Source organism: Chroicocephalus ridibundus, chromosome 10, assembly GCF_963924245.1.
Source record: "Chroicocephalus ridibundus chromosome 10, bChrRid1.1, whole genome shotgun sequence".
Taxonomy (NCBI): Eukaryota; Metazoa; Chordata; class Aves; order Charadriiformes; family Laridae; genus Chroicocephalus; species Chroicocephalus ridibundus.
In genome coordinates, this window is record NC_086293.1 from 6,246,982 (window position 1) to 6,264,195 (window position 17,214).

At 45.4% G+C, this 17,214-nt stretch overlaps 1 protein-coding gene across 2 annotated transcripts in view; it reads right to left on the reverse strand.

The window, feature by feature from the left end:
* The window catches only part of MAPKAPK3 (MAPK activated protein kinase 3), a 134,701-nt gene that overhangs the window by 99,562 nt on the left and 17,925 nt on the right, over positions 1–17,214 (reverse strand). For both annotated transcript variants that reach the window (XM_063348090.1, XM_063348089.1), the window contains exon 2: positions 13,224–13,305. The gene's annotated coding sequence lies outside the window, so the exon portion shown is untranslated. The remainder of the gene's footprint in view (positions 1–13,223; positions 13,306–17,214) is intronic.

A 17,214-nucleotide genomic window follows, 5' to 3' on the forward strand; every position in this document is an offset into this window, starting at 1 on the left:
GATGCGTCCTTGGGCTCTGGGTCCCTTTTCTCCCCTTTTTTACCTCACTGGTATTGAATGCAAGCACCCCGGGCGCTGGCTGCTGGACAGTATATGCCTCTAACACTAAATGCATCCCAGACTGCAAAATGCTGAACGGTTCTGTAATGGAAATAATAATGACTACTTTAAGTTTCAAGCCTGGTATTTCTAGGACAAACGTCACAGCTCATATGACCTAATGTCACAGGGCTGGCGAGCCTGGGAAGAAGAGCTGTGTATAGGAACCGTGCACAGGGGAGCAGGCAATCAAACTTTTTTTATTACTTCTGGTAATAAAAAAGTAACATTTTTACCACAAAACACAAATCAAAGGAAATTCTTATCCCTCGCCTATGAAAATTCAAGGCCAATTTGTTGGAAGTTTGTGATAGTTATCACGGATTCAGTGGGACCTTATACTGTAATTCCTTATTTCCCTGTGACCAGTGTGTCACTCAGACATGGGACAATGACATTTTGTTCCTGTAGGCAGTATCTGTAAGGCCACAGCGCAAGGACCCAAACTCTTGCTATCATGCTTTATAAGCGTCTGTTAGTTATTCTGCCCCCTGCAAACACTCACCCACCTTGTGGGCACAGCACAGGGATGAAGCTGTGTCCAGCCAAGCAGGTACTCACGGGTTTTTGTTTAAACGATGTTTTGTGAACCTGACTCAGCTGCTGACACCTCCTCACCACACAGGATGCCTGCACTCTTTTACAGAGGCTCTGTTTTTCCCTTTGAATCTGTTCTAATAGGAAAACATCAGGTGGAACAGTTTCTTTTTCTAGTTACTGTTTTTCAAGACGTTGCCTGGCCGAGATCAATTCCAAGAACTGCGGCAGTCAAACAAAGAAACTTTTACAGGCTCATCAGCAGCATGAACATCACTGCTCTGGCAACTTCCCACGCTGTAGCAAGAATTTGCACAAACCCAAATGAGACCACACGCAAGAGAAGGGCTGAGCAACGCCTGCAGGGAACTGCCAGCGCCTGCACCTTCAGCACCTCTGCAGACACCGGAGGCGGCGGGCAGCCTCCAGCACCGTGCCGTCATGCTTCCCCAGAATACGTGCTCCAGCAGAGAAACCTCCCCACCGCTATTTGTCCAGGCAACTAACCAAACCGCAGCGCTTCCACAGTGGTGGCAGGGGGAAGGCGGGAGATAGGGTTGTTCACTCAGTTCCCTCCCAGGAGGCCATACCCTCAGACAGGATTCACACACTTCTCTGCCTTGCAGTACTACAGGTTGCTGACTATGAAGACTGAAACTTGAACAGCAGTAAATAAATGCCTTTAGGGGACAGGATGGGGCAAAGCAGAGACTTGTAAGATCCCAGTGCTTCAGCCCTTCTTCCTTTGCCCCTCCATGCCAGGAAAAAAAAACAGTCACCTCCATGAACTCTGCACAGGCACAAAAATCATCTCAAAAAGTCACCTCATTGCAGGCAGCTACCAGTGCCAGCTTGGAAAGAGTGACTTTGACATCCCAGGTGAACCCAACCCCTTCTCATTCTCTCCTCCTTTGTGTGTACTCTGACAGACGCCCATGTTGGCATTCACGGTGAGTTTGTTTTCTTTCCTGGAGTAACGCGCTGAGGAGCTGAAATCAGGGGCCAGCCCCTATCAGAGCTCGACTGAGAAAGCAAAGCTCCCAGACTGACCAAAATCAACCTGACAACCTGTGAAAAGTGAGGAGTCTAAACCAATTTTAGGCACAGAGGGAAAGGAAGGGATTTTCTTTCTCCCTTGAATAAAGCAAGCCAAAAACACTGAAAGAGAAAAACCTTTGGACTACTTGTCTTCGGCTAATTGCATCCATGGAAATAGCAATAGAAATGCCTACATCTGCTACGTTCTGGTCACCTTAAGCTGTTTTCTGGATCTCATCAGATTCATCACAGCCATCCGACTCAGATAAATTTGGCACTGGGGCTATGGCTGTGACAGTCACAGCTGTGGAATAACAAGCTTTGAGTCAGCCTGAAGAAAGAAGCAAATGATCCGGTGCATTTCCAGTGATCCTGTAATAGTTTGTGTTTCCAGAGATGTCTCTGCCTGGGGACCCCAGAGTCATTAATAAGCCCTCGCGATCCCCAGCTGAACCACAGTATCAGTACGTCCTCTACCACACAGGGCACACTGAGGCACCGGAGAACAGTGCTTGGCCCCAATTACGCAGCAAGAAACAAAGCCCAAATCACAAGATTATAAACTACAAACTCTTCACCCTTATTCGCAACACATATGCAGACCTTCATATAAGCAATTTCATTAACTGACTGGAATTCACCTTATGGCACACGTAGTCTTTACATGGGTCTAAAGGCACATTATCAAACATTTTGTGCCTCATGCTGTAGTTACCGTCTCAAGGTATACCTTAACCAGGACAATTCCAGGGGACCCTGTGGCTGAGAAGTTCTTTGCATTCCAAAAGGCACTTTGCCTACTGAAGCGCAGAGCCCAGGGAGGACATGGCCATGGAGCAGCCTGCCTGGATGAACAGCTGCTCCTGCTTCAATTCTGATAGGCAAGATAAAAAAAAATAAGAGGTGGTCCTAGCATAAGTGTAGCGAACCTGAATTACATCAGGGATGCATTTGGCCGATGACATGACACTGTATTTTAGATTGGCTTCCAGACACATGGCCCCAATGAATGAAGAAAACCCTTGTCCCTTTCTAAAAGAACCCATTTTGCAGGCTCTGTAGTGCCTCTCGGTGGAGTGAGGGTTAATCCAGGATAGGGAACAAGAGGGATGAAGATCAGCTCATCTTTTCCATTCAAGCAGAGCCTGCTACAGAAAATGCTGGTTTCTCGATGCTTAGTGTCTCAGTGACTTCCAGGAACAGTGAGCTAAACTCAGCTGCTCTTCCCAGCACCAGCTGAGGGGGCGGCAGGGGATGGAACACAGCCCTGTTCTTGGAAGGCAGGAAAAAATAAGGCTCTGGCAGAGCTGTGCAAACTCTCCTCTTTCCCTCCTCCCCTCCCCAAAAGCCTCTTTCAGCATCTCTCATTCCTCGCGGTACAGCTGGGTTGGTTTTCCCTTTTATCAAATAAACATAAGAGCAATGCAAGAAAACTGCAGGCAATTCTCAAGTAGAGAGAGGTTAAGTTAATCAAATAAATAAATGATAAGCTCATCTCCGCGAGCTCCCACACGCCCCGTGATTTTGCTCAGTTTAGTGCATGACCTACTGTACTTCTTAACATTTTCCTGTTAGATAAACACAGAAAGCTACAGAACCATCCAGCTCATGGAAACTATTTTTGGCTGCTTTATCTCCATGCAATACAAATTCCAAGGCATGATTGGATATTTGGACTTCTCCCAGCCTGGCTGACTGTGAAGGGAGCAGACAGTAACCTCATTGCTATTCTTCTGTGGAAACAAACATCTTTTAGAGATGACAAGCATCTGGCTTGTAGGTACAGTACTCTGAATGAGATTCAGGGAAACAGAGCAGTCACCAGCTGCGAGGAATGTGAGGATAGCCTCGAGGCACACAAAAAAGGAAAACAGGGATCAGACGGAGTTTGTTTTATGGTTCCCCACAAGCTGACCTTGAAATACAAGGCAGCAGCATGGAGCTGTGAATAGCGGGAGAAACCCTGCTACAAGGTTTGCAGTCGGCAGCGCAGCTGGATGAGAATTCACACCATCTTTCATACAGACTCCAGTCTGGCCCTACTGAGAAAGAAAAGAAAGCCTGGACGACCTGTGCTGGTAGGCCCCAGCTGAACACCCAGCAAACCGGCTCCCTTGGTGGGCGTCTTGGCCTATGGGCCCCGGAATGAACGGGCCACGCAGCGGCTCAAACTAACAACTGGTCACCCCAGGCCAGGGCCATGGCGTGCTGCTGTGGAGGCGTTGCAGGAGAAGCTGGTCCCTGAGATATACAGTAGCTGTTCAGCAGATAAGACGCCTGTCTCCGTCGCAACCAGTCTCTCACCTATTACAAGTGTTCCATGCACTTTAAAACACTGTGGTTTTCTGTTTGTTTAGTGCTTTCTTCACCTGCTGGACAGAAGGAAAATGCCAATCTGCATGGTTACACAGGACTGAACTTCCCTGCGATGCCAAGGCCATATGCACATTTGGAAGACAAGCAGACTTCATCCGTACCTTTCTTGGATTTCAGGGCTATTAAAAAAACACACCCAGGGAACAGCACAGAAAGCAAGGTAGTGTAACGTGGGATCTCTAATGGATCAAGACAGATCAGCAGCAAACTACAAGACCAGTTTACAGGTTGTTTAACATTTTCCATGTGCCGATTTCTAGATTCCCAGACACCAGCTAAGAGACCAAAGCACTCTGCTGTCCCTCCGGGACACCAGCGTGATGCACCATTTATCTCTCCTACCTTCAATTAGAAAGATTAGAAAGAGGAAGCAAAGAGCTGGGCACTAGGCTCATTTTTAGCTGTGCGGAACTGTGATGACCCAGCTACTTGCCTATAAATCAATGTAGTTGTGCTGATTTACACTCTGTCAGAAATCGGTTCGTTAGCTAGAATTAAACAGAGGCCCAATCCACACCATTTAAATTTGAACAGTGCTCCTGAACACCCTGTTCAGTCCAGGAACTGGGATTTGCTTGGTGCCTTCCTATATTTAGCATACAGTAATGTAATTGAAGCAACAAAATTGCACCCACAAATAGACTGGTTTCTCAGTACTTAATCAACGACCTTTTCCTAGAACTGCAGAGGGTTGAAATTAAAAGAAAGGAATGTGTGGTAATCAGCCCCATGGAGGCAGGAGGAAACCACCATGAGTTTAAACTCCAAACACGCACTCTGGCCAGCTGAATGTACCCTTGTTTAAATTAAATGTGGCTTCACAGTGACCCAGGCCAGGGATTGCACGGAACGCTTCAGAGTGTGCAGCCCACGTACAAGGCGCAGATACAACCCTTATGGTCTGCAATTCACTGTATAACAGAATGTCCTCGGACCCCTATCCTTAACGGATGAAGGAAACGACAGGTCTGCGGTACCTCTGCAACAATGCTAATCTGACTTTTGTGAACAGCAACAGGTACAGAAAGGAGTGACTGAAAGACAAACCCAGCATACAAACTGCAAAATGCATCAAACGGGCAGCGATCGCCCTGCAGCACACCTAACAACAAAGTGAGGACGGACGGCAGGAGCCCATGGCACTGCGCTTGTTACAAGATAAACTAGAAGACTCCATTTCCTTTCCTCTTTTTCTTAATCTAATTTTACTGGGGGGCTGAATAGGAGAATTACACTTTTAAAAAAAATAAATCTTTTTTCTGTAACCAGTTTTCATATTACTATTTGGAAAATCTCTTTGCATTCTAAGCTAACAACTGCCAGAAGAATAAGACAAAGAAAATACTCTGTAAGCAGCAGCACAGTCAGACATCTAAGAAGTGCTGAAACGCTTCAGAAACTGTCAAAGCTTGCAGCTGACAGCGAATGAAAGGGAGCTTCATTTTTATATATTTCTACAATATCAGCACCAGTAGCCTCACAGTGCCAGTTAGGACATGCAAAGACATGGATGCAGAGCTAAGTCAGAGGAAGGTCTTTTAAAATACATTTCAGAGCTGTATTTTCTAGCTTTGGCAATACCCTTGAAGAGGTCAGTTGTACCTCCCCATCTCCTCTGCTCACACTGTTCTGCAAACAGATGGAACAGCCCATCATGCGCAGAGCACGCCCCTAGAAACGTCCTCTAAACAGCTTCTGCCAAAGAAATTTTAGGATTAAATTTACTTCCTACACGTAGAAGCTACTGACTTCTGGCAAATTTTTCCTGTGTAACGTGGGATCTCTAATGGATCAAGACAGATGAGGCAGAAAGACGAAGAGCTCCCCTGCGCTGGTTTCATATACTGCATTCCCACCCCCTGCTATTGCAGGAGGCAGAGGGTGAGGGCAGAGCAGGGGAAGTGAGAAAGTAAGGAGAGAAATAGGATATGGGAACCAGACAACAGTAGCATAAATGTAAATCAGCCATTATGCCTTTGATTCACCCTGAGGCAAGACGGCTGAGAAGGAAGGGCCCGGCTCCCCTCCCTGCCGGCACCCTGCAGTGGAAAAGCTGTGCTGGCTCTAAAGCTGCATCTAAAAATCGCTCACTCGGAGCTCCAGATACTAAGAATTCATTATGTAAAGCTGCATGAGGGCAAGCGTTTCTCGTACAGTGGAGACCTTTTTCAGTGCAGGTCTACAAAACATTATAGCATAATTAAGCTTCCATAAATATGAATAATTCCGTTTATAATTCCATTTCTAGTTCCGTTCCTTCCATTCATCTATTAATTAATATTGCTTTCACATCATAATTAAAGATACCAGCTTGATAGTAGGAACAAAAGATTAGGCTGGGAATCTTATTCGTAATGCTTGGTGACAAATAATATCAGGTGCAAATTGCAAAGTGTGAGAGTGCAGAAACCCACTGCCCTAACCTCCGAATTAACCTGACAACACAAAAGCCTCTCTGATATTCACAGACACCAGCGCTTCCTAGAAGAAAACCGAGAAGAAATCATTTACTCTTAAACTACGAAACGCTGACTGGAGACGTAAGTACATTTGAAAAATACATGTCAAATGCAATTCAGTGGAACATACTCCAGTGTTTTAAGCAAAGCCAAGTTACCTTTCTATTAAGGCATCATTAAGGAAACAGAAGTGGAATTAGCGCCTCTGCCATCGTGGTGAACCCATGCAAGCTGAGGCCAGCAGAGCTGTAACGGAGGGTAAACGAGAAGCTGTGCGGCAAAGCTGATGGGAAGGTGGAGGACTGTGCAGAGGTATAGACAATAAATACCTTTTAGCATACAATTCAAAGCAGAATCAGCATGTGAACTAGTTTAACGCTTCACCCTTAGCCTTGCCTTCTTTTCCTCCCCAAAGGCATGCTGTTCCTTTGAACGGGCTTTTCCTAACTGCTATTCTTGCAGCAAGGAGCTCAAAGGCACTGGCTGCTAAGTGGCACTCAGGCATGTCGTCCCTGTGTCTTTGAAGAATTTCCTTGGGCAGTGTCTCAGACTTTTATGCTCCAATTTGTTAGGTAGGAGCAGTCTGGGCTTTCACATCTCATCCAGGCCTTGATCCCACAGTGGGCAAGCCCCTGTCAGCGCCCGAGTTCAGACACAGCCAGGACATAGAAAGACCTTCCTATAGTTAATCTTATAAATCTTTTTTTGGAGCAGCTGCAAAGGTGGGAAAATTCCCTCAGCTCACAGGCGTGCTCTCTCCAGAGCACCCGAGCCCTGCAGCTGGACAGTGTCACGGCAAGCACAAAAGCTCAACAGCGAGCGTACCTTTTCTCTAGCAGGGAGGCTCGAAGCCGTACAGACTCCACACTCCCTTCCTAGCCCATCAAAAGAGGAATTACCGTTTTAGCACCTGCATCATCATTCAGAACATTTCCAAAGGAAATTAATTTGTAAGTAAGCAGGAGCTTAACTCACCGGTGGACAGAATATCCAAGAATGACCAGCACGTTACCACCTCCCACTGACAGTTAATCCAAAATTGATACTGCTTTGGGGGATGACAGCTTTGAATCTCAGCCAGCTCACTCGCTTCCCTGTCAAACCAGCAGCACTCTGTGGCTTTTTGTGACCCAGAGCCTTTTTCTTTTGATTCAATGGCTCTGAACGACCTATTCCTAATGAAGCTGAAGTGTCATTCTGTCCTGTAAGAGTCACAAGAGGCCTTAAATCCAGCAGGTGCACAAAGGGATCATCTCCCTCAGAGCTCTTCCCTAAGCCCACAGAGAAGGAAGGAGCCGGGGAAGAAGTCCTTCATTCTAAACTCCCCACGATTGTTTTGTTTGACTAATCCAGGTTCCCTTTTGGCATATTGAAACCCCAGCCAAAAATCCAGTGTCCTGGATTTCCCCAGCATTAAAAACTGCCATCTGCAAACCACCTATCTTCTCAGCACCTCTGCTGGGGCTCTTGCCTGCAAGTTATCTGAACATGTACTATTGCCAGCCAGTGTTTTATAACACTTTTTTCTGGAGGCCTAATTATTTAGAAATTAATTCGTTATCCTCCTGTGATTCTAATGTATTATTCTACTGTCATCCAAACACAGATCAGAACTACTTACTAAATGCTTCTACTTATTTCCATCGTCATTAACAATTGCACCATTTCCATTTCAAAGAGGCCTTGTACAATTCTTTTTCTGTTTCAAGCGGAATGTTCAAATACTTTATCGTCCTTGAAGATAGCAGCCAAGGATAATTTTACATTTTCCTTTTCATTTCTAGTTTTCTGCACTTCATTTCTAATTTATATTAACTGCGCCCCACTCTCCCTCCCCTTCCACATTGCTTTTACTTTTTTGTTGCTAATGCTGTCTTCACCACTGAACAATAATCAGCTTTTATGAAAATGCCTCTTTCCTGAGGGCAGAATCACAGTTCTTTGCCATATAATGCACTGTTCTTAAAGAACACCTAATTCTAATATTTTTTCCCCAAGTTTAACTCAAAAAGTCTTTTAATTTTGGGTAAATTATACGTTACATTATCAGTTGGGAAAGTATTCTTTTTAGTTAGATTTATCTTTAACAAGGTCACAGTCATGCAGATACTACCGACTTGCCATCCAGCCCTGGAATCCTTTGCTCCCAGATGTGCTGGGTCTGTCAAAACACTATTCAATGATTTCTTGGAGACCACGCAGCACATAAATCCTTCCACTCTGAGAGACTGCACCTGCGGATTTGTGTAACCAACATGCACTTATCTTCTCTGGATGCAGATTCCTGGACTCCAGTTACACAACCGCCACGGAGTCAATGTGACAGCAGGGACTAACAGGCACCTCCACCCCCATCACATTTCTGCTCTCCGTGGCAAGCGGAGCATCCTCTCGCTGCTTTGGCTGGGTGCTGGGCTGAGAGTTAGACCTTTAAAAAGCGCTCCCAAAACGGGAGTAAAAGAAAGGGAAGAAAAATATCATGGCTGGAATACAGCAGGGGGGACAAAGCAAGAGCCTGAATTCTGCACCATGCTGATCATGATGCAGGCTGACACCCGGGGATTGAGGCCCCTCTGCCCTGGGGGACTCCAGCAAGGACAAAAGGAAAGGCAAGGGGAGACATTATCAGTGAAAGGAGTAGAAATATCTTATTGGGTCTCTCTTTTGGGGCAGAACCCTCCTAGGTGGAACCCAGAGGAGAAAAATAAGCATGGAAAAGAATCAGATGAACAACTGCATTTACTGAAAAGCTTTTAACTTCTAGGACCATAAATATCTCACGGCACCCAACAATAAAATGTTGCTTTCAGCATTTGCTTAAGTGTTTTGTCAAACCATTCCCTCCTCGCACCTTCACTGAACCATCTTGCGCGAGCCAAAGACAAACCCCCGCCGGGTAGCCAGCCCCAAGATCCCTCCAGCAGGCTGAAGTCAGGCCCATCAACCCTTCTGGGGTTTTCACTAGATCTCACTGTGGGAAGACTTCTAGCCCCAACCCAGATACTTGCCTACATCTCTTGCTACTATTCCTAGGTCAGAGCATGAAAGGACTCTTCCAAGTTCTTATATATATAATTGAAGCTGGAAGGGATCTCTGGGTTTCATTTAGTCCATCAAGCTTCCTCGCAGCACGGATAACCTCCCAGTTAGACCGGGTTGCTCAGCTCTTTGTCCCTATGAGTTCTGACACACTAGGTCTGCAATTAGGCTGCAAAAGAGGAGACGTGAGATGTACATGGATACACTCAATACTGGAATAAACTGCTGCATTTGCAAATGGGCTTTTCCCATTTGTAAAGTGAAAGTATTGCTACAAACCAGGACAACGTTTCACCATAATTCTTAAAAGCCACACTGGTGTTTGCTCTTGGCTGTGGAGAGCAGCCTACCAGCAGGGAGAACAGCCAAGCAATCCCTGATGACCTTCTAGCTTCCTTAAGTAGTTTCCAAATGGTACACTACACTCACAGGCAAGTCACACAATAATATAGTATTAAATAAAAGTGAAAGTTTATCTTTTCAACGCTAGATACATTCGAGTTACAGGAACAGCACAAAGTCACTAAAGAATTATCTCAGATTAACATACTACACAATCACATTTCTTTTAAAACCTCGTCAGCTCCACCTTATACTATACAAATGGAGAACTGTTCTAAACTCTGAGCAAATCTGCTACTATCCTGATATGTCCGGTTTTCAATAGGTTTTTACTAAAGATCTAAGTGGAGAAATAACCCCATGTTTGGTGACACTGTAGTCTGAGTCTAAACTATCAAAACCATGGATGCCGAGAGGTAAGACTTTTCTTTGGGATTTTAATTCCCTGCCCTAAGTACGGTATTAAGTACATCAGAACATAAAGCATCGAGTCTTCTCTACACATAGTTCACCCAGGTATGTTCTGCGGATGCTGTACACATTCATTCTCACGCAAAGTACACCCTACAGTATGTATGCCCTGCAGTCATTATCCTTCAGCTTCCGACCAGTGCTTCAGTTCAAATCTTCAAGTTCTTTTGGGATGTCATTTAGCCTCACAAATTATTAGAAGATCACTCTTCTCTGGCTTGGTTGCCTACAGTATCAAAGGTAACCTTAAAAGGACAAAAAAACAAAATGGGGAAGAACATCACTCTACTCTGCCTTCAGAAGCAAGGATCTACCAAGCACAGGACAGGGAGGATAGGTCCCTCTGGGACGGAATATGGTAGTTTAAGGATTAGAAAAGTATACGATGGGAGGGTGCAAACAGGAAACTAGAGACACACCTTCCTATACACACGAAACAGCACATTTCCAGCGGCCACGATCTCATGATCTGCCCTTGACTCCAGTACTGACAGTGGCGGCTGTTGCTAATACCTATGGTTGCCATTGCTGCTGCCCGTGCACTAGAGCAACACAAATCTGGGAACCCCTGGCACAGGCTACAACCACAGGCTGAATTCCTCTTTGATACCACTTAAGCCAATATGAGTTCTGAGAAACAGTTGCCACATGTTCTCTCCATGACGCACTGCTTAACAAGCAGCTCTTATTTTGTGCTGGCTTCTGTTTCAGAGTGATTTCAGTGTATGGTCCCATATTCAATGCTTCGCAGCGGAGTGACTTGGAGCTGGGTAACTGTGGCGCTACCGGTGTCTGTGAAGACAGCTGTATGCTCTTCTAGCTCCATATGAACAGAAACAATAGTACTCAGGCCTGTTCTATTGGAAACATTCACCTACACAACACCACCACCATGAGGAATATTTGTGTCATTTGGGTCTCACTTAACCTCTCTTATCTGAGACAAGTCTGTGCCAAAGCCTTAAAAAAAACCCAACACCCCTCATCTCTGAGACTCTGATGACAGCCTGGGTTTAGCAAGCAACTACCACTTCGGTCAGGTTAGCTGGCGGACATACTACCTGCTGTATGTCCTTACGCGCGGTGCTGTCACTCCATAAGACGTGAAGGGCTGCTTCCCCACAGGTCAGATTCACCGCAAAATCACAACGAACCTTCCCTTTCCCCTCACCTGCCACAACTGAGTTACAGACCACACAGGTCTCCAGGAATGAAACACTATCAGTGGTCAGGGGATTCTGTGTTGCTTCCCAGAGTAAAAAGTAGCCTTTGGGGATAAGTTTTTCTAGATAGCACCCTCAGCCTTCATCCAGGAGAAAGGCAGTTAGTTTCAATGCTTTGTTAAGTTCCCTTCTGTGCAGAGGGACCTCGGAGGAGGAGGTGGTGAGAATGCTTGCCACAATGGGAGGCCTCTTTGAGGAAACCAAAGAGCTTTTATCTTTCTTTCTGGACCCTGTCTTGTTCTCTTCTGAGTGAGGTTCTGATGAACTTTGAGATGTGCTGCATTTCAGGAAAGAGAAGTCAGGAAAGAAAAAGGCGTTTATGTGAAAAGGTGGGTTTTGTGGGAGCTTACGAAGCTGCAGCATGTAGCCTTTAGAGTACCTGACTATTTAATTCTGCTCTAGCTGTCCTTTTAGCTTTCACCTAAGACAGCTACAGTCCTTTTTTAAATTTACAATTACTCAGTGTTAACTGAAATAAGTTTTAACTTGAAACGCTAACTGACTTCCAAGAGGGGGAAGATTGCTTAAGCAGCGTTCAACAGCCAATCCTGAGAAGTCAGGCTAAAGCCAAAAGGCCCATTTCTTCAGCTTGTCACACATCAATCCATCCTGTTCACATAGAGCTCTGCAGTCTTGAGAGCTGCAGCTACTTCTAGAAGTTCTTCTCATGAACTTGTGTTCATGAGATATTCATGTCACTGTTTACCAAATACCCAAGGGTATTAGAGTTTAAATATATAAACTCTACCCTCAAATGTACATTATGCTTTCTTTTTTTTACCTATACATGTACAAATAGAATATGTTAAAAACGAGAAACGAGTTTTTGAGAAACTGTGAGGAAACAGATTTACTAAATGTAAGTTGATGATGTTTTTTTTCAGACCCAAACCCCCCAGCCAATCACATAAAAGTGCTCTTAATTATTACTTTTTTTAAAAAACAATTAGCCTTTGGTTGGATTGGCTCTTACTACTTGTTACTACCTCCTGTCTTCTCAGCCAACCAAACACAACCAACAACTGCTGTTCAGCTGATCGATAGCACCAGTTATCTCGTGAGTTTTGTGATGCTTCCCTGCTGCCTTGAATTCTCCTGTGCACAGAAACAGTGCTTTGGAACAAACACCTGTGTTTTATCCACATCTCTCTACTTCACTGTAATATGGACAGGAAAAAAACTCTGAGGGAAGCCTGTTCACTACACCCATTATAAAAAACACAGACACAGAACCAAGCAAGAGACAACAGCCAAAGACAACGCCTCTGGCACACAGCATAAGGGGACAGGAGAGCCTCGGGCATCCCCGCCCTCTTTCTTCCCGTGACATTCCCTTATTTTTAAGGTGCTCCTTGGAGTCCCCTTCCAGTGAGCCCCAGCTCAGAGGGCAGGAGCTGTGTACCCACCACACATCACATTAGAAACAGCCTCAGCAATTTCCGCCTACCAGAGCTCGCCCCAAGCGCTGCGTCCCATCTGGTTAGTACCACAAGGTACCTTAGGCATGCCGGGCCCATCAGAATAGAAAAGGCATAAAAGAGTGTCACTCTCTCTCCCCACACTGCAGGTTTTCCACTGTTACCACAGGGCACAAAGCAGGACACTCGGATAACAATCTTAAAGCCGGGGAGTGAGTTACCTTCAGTGAAATTCACAGCTGATAGAGGATTCTGGCCAGACTTGTGCACCACTTTGGCTCCATTCACGCCATTGAATCTGGTCTAAAGAAAGCAAAAAATAGGTCACGTCACTCTTTGGGAATATCTTCTTCCAGGAAAAACTGATTCACTAAACAACACATCGGACTTTTTTTTTTTTTTAAACTAATTCAGCACAAGACTAGCACAGGCCCTTGCTGCCCATATTGGCCCAGCTAAAGGCAGACATCTAACTGAAATTCTTAGAACAGATGCTTCTTCAAGGGTCAATGGTGACAGAAAGATACACTCCACCTGAATCTGACTTACACCCATTTGTCAGCGCCCAGACTGCTCTGCTGGAGGATCCAGCATTTCTTAGGTTTGCAGGCTCATATTTTATGACTCTACCAAATTTATTCTGCTGTCCCTTCAAGGATCAGAGGCAAAGGGCCTGCTCTACCTAGCCTGTTAAGTCAAAAAATCTTTTTAACCCTCTTTCTGATCCTTTCTCCATGGCAGCTGAGCCCATTTTCAGCAGCTCCTTGCTCACTGCCTGCTTTTGCATTTTCTAGAGCTCATAAATCCCCCTGGACTGGGAGGAGGGACTTAGATTGCAATTTGCCGTATGAGTCTTTTCAGTGGTGCCTGGTGACAGCACAAGGGGCAACGGGCACAAACTGGAACACAAGAAATTCCATCTCAACATGAGGAAAAGCTTCTTTACTTTGAGGGTGCTGGAGCCCTGGCACAGGCTGCCCAGAGAGGTGGTGTGGTCTCCTTCTCTGGAGATATTCCAAACCCGCCTGGAAGCGTTCCTGGGCACCCTGCTCTGGGTGAAGCTGCTTTGGCAGGGGGGCTGGATTAGATGATCTCCAGAGGTCCCTTCCAACCCATACCCTTCTGTGATTCTATGATATGGACAATGGCTACTGCCCCATTTTGAAATCCAGCACACTCTTTTCTTGCTTCCTCAAAGTGGAAAGAATGAAACACTTTTCCTTGGATGAGGCAGCAGTTCCTGACCTTTTAGGAACTCAGTGGGAACCAGGAACTGTTGCCACCCCAAAGCTGAGAACCTGCTGATGTGCTGTGAAGAAGGAGTTGCAATGCCTCTGGAACCATCCCCCCAACTTTCCCTTCCCCTTCATTCTGTCCCTGCTGTGCCTGATGAAATCCTAACAGGATAAACTGTACTTGGCAACTTCCCAAGCAGCACGAAGAATAGACTGCTCCCACTCGGAGCTGTGGTCCCCCCTCACTGGCACACTGAGACAAGCCGTGGGGTTTCCCGCCAGGTACAGTTAGTGCCTTCTGCACTGCGGTGGTGCTAAATGATGCACATTTATGGCCACCACAAAGGCCTTTGTTGTGTATGGCACAGCTTCTCGAGTCAGCAGTGGGTCTCTGCTGTCTACTGTTGTGGAGGCCGATCAGCCTCAAAAAAGAGATGAGAAGTTCCCCCCATTTTTATGAGAGTTCAATAAGCCTCACTCTGCAGGACTGCTCAGGTGCTTTGCCCTTCCTTGTTTCCCTGTTCAACCCACACCCTACAAACACGACTCTCATGCTCAAACAGAGCCACAGTTTATCTACAGATGCCTCTGGTGAGAAGGTAACACAGCGAGCAGGTGCTGGTACATACAGAAGAGGGGCTCAGGCCACATTTGGATCACTTGCTGGGGAAGAGCGTCACCACCGTGCTTCAGGCACGAACCCCACTCTGAAGACATAGCAGCCTTTCTTGGGAAACAAACGGGGTGTAAAGTCCTCCTGGGTTGTGCATCTCCATGCGTCTTTTGAGTAATGAACTTCAAACACCACCAAACCATATGAGGACTATATACATTTTTGTCAGTGATACTAAGTCCCAGCACCGCTCACTTCCAGAGCACAAGGTCAAGCCTGCCCACATTGATGGGCCCACAGTATTGACTCTGAACCAAGACAGGAAATCAGCAGCTCAGAGGCCCTCAGTTTGTCACAGACGCCCGAGATATTAGCTGAAACCTGGGACTGCCTGCCTAAACAAAACAGGTGGTCTGTTAAAACCCAGCACCACTGTTCACAGAAAAGAAATGGCTGTTTATATTGTCATTCCACTGCTACAGCAGTGAAACCGGTAACTTTGTCATACAACCTTGGTAAGCGTTTACTTTCTCCTACAGATACTTTCCCTTTCCCAAAGCCTTCAGCATAGCCCATTTTCATGCTCCACTGTAAACTGGATCACGGTGTACCTTGTACAATTTTTGTTATTTAAAAAGCTGTACTGAGCATATCATTATTTTACACACTATCCTTCTCTTCTGTATGTCTTATTAGACACAAAGAATAAAGAGTTGATCTCAGCTATCAAATAAACATAAAAGCCCGCTGCGAGCGTGAAGCAGGCTGAGGTACAGATATTACGTGCAGATAAGCAGAGTTCTGAGTGATCTAAGCTGCAACAACCATCCTACAGTTAAGTGTAATGCATAATGTGCTGTTCAAACCACAAATTAGCAATAATATGGAACCAATCCAATTAACAAAAAATCAGAACTTTGCCTTAAAGAATGAGCTTTTTAACAAAATCAAATGTTTTCAAACCTGTGAAAAACAACTTTCTCTGCCAGCGTTTATAAGGACTATGGTTATTTTTCCATTTCTTGTGCAGATCTACATAAAACCTTTTCTTTTTTACATATATTAAAACCCAAACCTTTCAGTTCTCGAAGGCTATCAGGGTTGGTCTGACTCACCTCTCTGAAGAAAGAAGTGAGAACTATATTTAAGCCTCATCTTTCAGGCATACAAGTAATGCTGGATTTGTTTCCTTTTAATACACATGAACAGTGAGGCAGAACAAAAAGGACCTTGTGCTGCTATAGTTATCTTGGGACGCCAATGCTTTCACCTATGCTTGGTTTAAGAGAGGGGGGAACACGAGGAAAGAAAATACATTCGCTTTTCAGACAACTCTATAATTAACTGCAACACTGGAAACTAATATTAAGCACAATTCTCCACTTCTTCCTTCTTTCCTTGCTTGCGTGGGAACAAGTAGTTCTAGCATTTGGAATAAATGGACACAAAGTTAACACAGCACCCCTTTGTCAGTACACTGCTGCAGCCTCCTCACCATCGTGCTGACCAGAACTGGCCACTTTGCTTTGTCCTCATGTCACAGTGCCTCTCTACTACTCTGTCAGTGAGGAAATGAGGTCAAACAGATGAAAAATTAATTCATGCCTACTCTGAGTCACCTTTACTCCGCCAGGGAGACATAAAGAAGCACTTCTGTGAACCAGAGCTGTGCCCACGCTGTTCCACGTGCTCTCTGCAGGAGACGTACTCCTAATTTACGCCTACTGCCTGCCTGGTCTGAGTGACACCTGCACGAAGAGCAAGCATTTAGCAACCCTCATCAGCCAGGTAAAAAACTGTTTATCATAGGTGTCCCCCAGTTACCGATCGAGTCACTTAAATACTTCACAGAGGTCATACATCCCCAACGCGGACCAAACTCTGCACAGAGCGGTGGCAGAACCCAACAGACACAGACTCAAACAGAGTATCTTCAAATAACCTGGTCATTGTTTTTGTTGTCACTTCAAAGAGAATGAAAAAAAATCCCACACTATTCGATGCTCCTCAACCTACGCTATAATATGTTACATCATAAATACAGCTCTTGGATATCCTCCTGCTAAAGTCACCAAAAAGCCCATGAGATCGGTGGGAGCTGTCAACTTCAAATCTTCAAGTAAGATGGCTGCCAGCAGAGACAGGAGTTTGGAGACAAGCACCCACATGAGCTGGTACCATCAGAGCAAGTGATCCTCCAAACCCTCTTTGCAGAGATTTTATCAGAGCTGGGCAGGCAACAGGCAGGTCATGAGTCACACCACCATTAACCCCTCCCAGCAGTATTAGCATTTAAGGTGGAAAATTACAGGTGTGTTGTAGACCAAGGTTGTGTAACAGGTCAGTCTGCATGGCTGCATTTCA